The sequence below is a fragment of the Dysidea avara genome, chromosome 6 (genome assembly GCF_963678975.1).
Source record: "Dysidea avara chromosome 6, odDysAvar1.4, whole genome shotgun sequence".
NCBI classification, from domain to species: domain Eukaryota; kingdom Metazoa; phylum Porifera; class Demospongiae; order Dictyoceratida; family Dysideidae; genus Dysidea; species Dysidea avara.
In genome coordinates this window covers 3,269,812-3,274,354 of record NC_089277.1, presented here as the reverse complement: position 1 = coordinate 3,274,354, position 4,543 = coordinate 3,269,812, and the positions used below count along the sequence as shown (strand labels likewise).

Here is a 4,543-nt window from a genome sequence, read left to right as displayed (position 1 = left end):
CTTATAATGTACTATTTGCATACTTACAGTGCAAAAGCAGCTATAAAATGGAAACTTATATAATTTGAGGGTACAGCAGTTGTATCAACTTCTTGTAATTATATCTGGCCTACAGACTGTAGGCCAGATATAATTACAGTGAATTAAGAAATATTTAAAAATTATTTCTGAATTCACTGTGCTAGCTAGCTATTATAGGTCTGATCATCAGCTAGTTCAGCAGTTTAATATAGAGCCATTCCCGTTACGTTCCTAGTCTCACGTGGCCAGACCCTTTCCGCGCAGCAACTTATCGCAGGATTGGAATTTATAAGCGACGCGAGACTAGTACGCTCCCACGCGGATAAGGAAAAGAAGAGGGTGTAAGATTCACATCAAATGGCGGGGATTCATGCAAACGCAGCGCAGAGAAAACCGACTGAAGTACGTGTGTGTGTGTGTGTGTGTAGCTGGCATGTGGCATGTAACTTTCAAGGCTATATAGCTACACAAATTTCCAAGTTGTAATTTGCATGGCACAGTACGCAATGACATCAGATAAACTCTCACTAGCTAACTATTTGTTTCTTAAGATCTAAAATGTAATGCTTCGATGAGTTATATAGAAATTACATATTAACTATTACAGTATAAGTGATAACTAGCATTTATAAACTATATAAAATGTTAAATGTTTCCAAAATATTTGTCATTGGCTGATATAAATACCTTAGCTATATCTTTCTCGTCAACACAATCAGTACGCTCTTTATGTATGAATGTGATGAGTGTATGGTTTAGTCTATCTTGAGTCATTGTGCTGTGCAAAAAGGTCTTTAAGTGCCTCAAGGCAGAAAAACTTCTTTCTGCGATTGATGTTGTGACTGGCAAAGTGTAGAAAATAATCTTTAGCATTTCCTTTCCAGTACTTGTTTCTTTAATAATATCACAAATTGTTCTTAGTCACTTTCATCAGTTTAGTTGGGCTTGTTCCCACCACCAAAACGCAATCAAGCGATCAAGGATCTGATTCACTCAAAAAGGGGTGATCAAGCAACTTTTGAGCTTCAAGAACATTTATAGGGCTTTCGCCTTAAAATAAGCATATCAAGTAAGGCAAGGTATAGATAATACGTACGTAGTATATATTATCTATGGGCCAGGCAAACTTGATTGATTGTTTCTCATCCCCGCCCGCATCCCTTTTTACACCACCGCCTTTAATTTCATTGTTGCTGTTATCAATCACATGCACACGTATTTTGATGCTAAGAAGGCTAACTATCATTTTCACAGCACAGCAAATATCACTTGCACCTCAGATATGGTGGTAAAACGTACGTAAGTGCTAGTTCTTAAAAGGCTTTAGCTAACGTTTATAGTGACAGGCAGCTTGATTTGGAGTATTTTCTTTAATAATAAATAATGAAAAATGTCCTCCGGCCTGCATGGAAATCCGCATTTTTATGGATGAGAAACAAGTAGCTAATAAAGTTTGCCGGGCCTAAATAAGGCAACTTTTAGCTGAAATCAAATGATCAACCTGTAGGGTTTCCAACTCAAATCAGGAAGTTAACTATTTTTGTTGTTTCAGGTGATTATCTTATGGACCGACCATTAAGATGAAACAAATTAGTGTTAATTTATTATTAGATTGTTTGTAGCATTCTATATCAGCATAATTTTAAAACATGTAAGTAGCCTGGCAAAATTGACCAACAATCCCAAGTAAATAAAGAGGCTAGGGTTTTCACTGCAAAAAAGGAAAATACCTCTTTTCATTGTTTCTGGTGATTTTCACACAGACCAACCTTTAAGGTAAAACAAACAAGTGCCAATTCATTATTAAACTGTCTATTACTAATATCCCAAAAGTGGTCACATGACCAACAATCCCATGGCAGCTATATTGGATGTGCTCATGCATGCTATGTTGCTACAAGATGTAAAAGTCTTCATTGAGTTGATTGTGCCTCAGATCACCCAAAGATACTATTATTTTGAATAGGCTGTCCAATACATCTGTAATGGGATTGTTGGTCATATGACCACTTTTTGGATATTTACATGTGTGAAAATTGTGCTGATATGAATGCTACAAACAATTCAACAATGCATTAGCACTTGTTGCTTTATATCAGTCTGTGGGAAAATCACCATGACCAGAAACAGCAAAAATAAGCAACTAATAAGCAACCTCCAATTTTGAGTGGAAACTGTGATATTTGACAATCAGATAGCGGTCACAAAATGTGATGTTGTATGCATTGAAAAATGTGGATCATATGGTGACTCTCACAAGGTGGGCTGTCAGGAAATAGTTTTGAGTGCTTCATTTGGTACAATAGATTCCTCTATATTAAAGGTTTGGGTTTTCTGAGCAAAAATATCATCCCAAAACTTGTTTCACAATACTATCCTGGTGTCTTGGCAGCATTGGTTAGGTATAACCAAGCCCGAAAGTGCTTTCAGTATGACCCAATAGATTGTTACAATTTTTTCAATGAAATTTGCTACTGACCACCTGCTTGCTTGCATGCCTGATTTCTTCAGGCAAGCTTAATTAACTCTATAACGGCTAAGTTATGGGCTTGATTTTTTCACTGTTCAACATCGTTTTATCCCGATATGTGCCTTTTGGCATACCGCAGTATGTGCAATGCACACATCATGGACTTACCTTTGTGTCCCATTCCTTTTTGCTGACAGCCCAAGGTGTCGATTCATGGTAGTACAAAGCATGGGCATATGGCTTCCCTATATTTGTAAATGAGAATTGTACATATTTTCCATGGTGACTGGGAGATATTCTACTACTGTTCTTAATTAATGCTGAAAGTGAAGCATAATGGCCACTTCACTTTCGAGTCACTAAAAAAATATAATTGGGGTGCTCATTAAGAGAAAACATTAACTCTGGCACCACCCATTGTTTTGATATAGTATGCACAGGTTCACCACTACAAGTATAAAGAAAAGTTAGGAATTTTAAGTTTGATGGGAAAAAGGGAAGTTGCCTATACCTGTAGATAATATAAAAATTAGGGGTGTGCAATATCAGGATTTGATTTTGATACAATATTGATCGATAATCAGTAAAATGTCTTGATATTGATTCAATTTTGATTCTTAATTAAATAGTGTGGGCAGATTAATTGCGTGAGCGGCCAATATTTTATAGTTATAACACGCTTATGAGGGATATGACTAAAATATATGCACGATTCACGAGAGAGCGCAGCGCTCAAGTGAGAGTGCGTATATTTAGTCATATCCCAAGTAATCGTGTTATAACTGTTATATTCTACACCCCAGTAGATGAAAACGATTATAGATAGTAAGTTATAGTGAAACAGCACCTCCTGGAGATGGAAATCAATAGAAATTCTTGATGGATCAGACGTTTTACACTTTTAACGGTGCTACGCCCACATAGTTGCGATTAGTGAGTTATCCACGAAGGAGGCAAGAGTTCATCGAAACTTGTTCCAGTTCCTGAGGTGAATAATTGTTGGTTGATTTAGGCGCTTGTTATTAGAGACTTGTTTACCGTTTAGGCAAGGATTTCGCGGAATGTGTGAAGTTACACCATATATGGTAAGCGTAGCCACAAAGCGTGGTATATCAGTCATATACCACAGTTCGCCGTGGTATATCAGTTATAAACCACAGCGCGGCGCTTTTGATCTCAACCACAGGTGTGGTATATTTATAAATATACTTTAAACAATAGATTCACTAAAACCATTACATAGCTAGCACTACTAACAAGCCTAGGAAACTGGTAGATAAGCTTTTAAAATTACTAATTTTCACAGAACCGATCTTCATTTTTAGTGTGATTGTGCAATCACATACTTTTACAATATCTGCAATATCAAATTCGATACTATATATAACAATATAAAAATATCACAATATCGATAATTTCATAGTTTCCATATATTGCATACCTCTAATAGAAATATACTATAGTGAACATTTAATCCTTAAGTCAGTCATGGGTATAAACTGAAGCAGGGATTAAACTAGTATATCTGCAGGTTTAGGTGACCTCCCTTGTTTTCCTACTTTTTTCTATGATCCCTAATCAAACTTAAAATTCCTAATTTTTCCTTATACTTGTGTGTATATAGTAAACCACCAAGTTTGACCACTATCGGATCAGATCCAATTTTTCCTCAAGAAAATTCTTGCTCTTGCTATGCCTTTGGAGAGGTTTGGGCCATAGACTATTGCATGCAAAATTTTAGACCTGCAGCTTTCTTAGTCTGGCTATATACAAAAACTGCAAAAGTGACCTGTTGGAATATTCTCAATTATTGAACAAAAAATTATTTGGTACTGCTTATAATGCTTGAAGCTAATCATACAGTATGATAGTACTGTATAGTAGGAACCACAAAGGAGTAGACGTGGCATCACCCAAAAACCTGCCTCAATTTTCCCTGACGACGATAAAGCAGTATTGGTAGGTAAAACTAAGTCCAAACAAGTTTTCAGATCGACCCGAAACTCTTTCAACAAGTTGCTACGGAATTTTTAAAAATATATTTAACGGAAT

General features: G+C 36.2%; 1 protein-coding gene across 4 annotated transcripts in view; it reads left to right on the top strand.

Annotated features, from left to right (window-relative positions):
* LOC136257281 (uncharacterized) overlaps positions 1–4,543 on the top strand; it is a 265,717-nt gene that overhangs the window by 137,156 nt on the left and 124,018 nt on the right. The window lies entirely within an intron of this gene.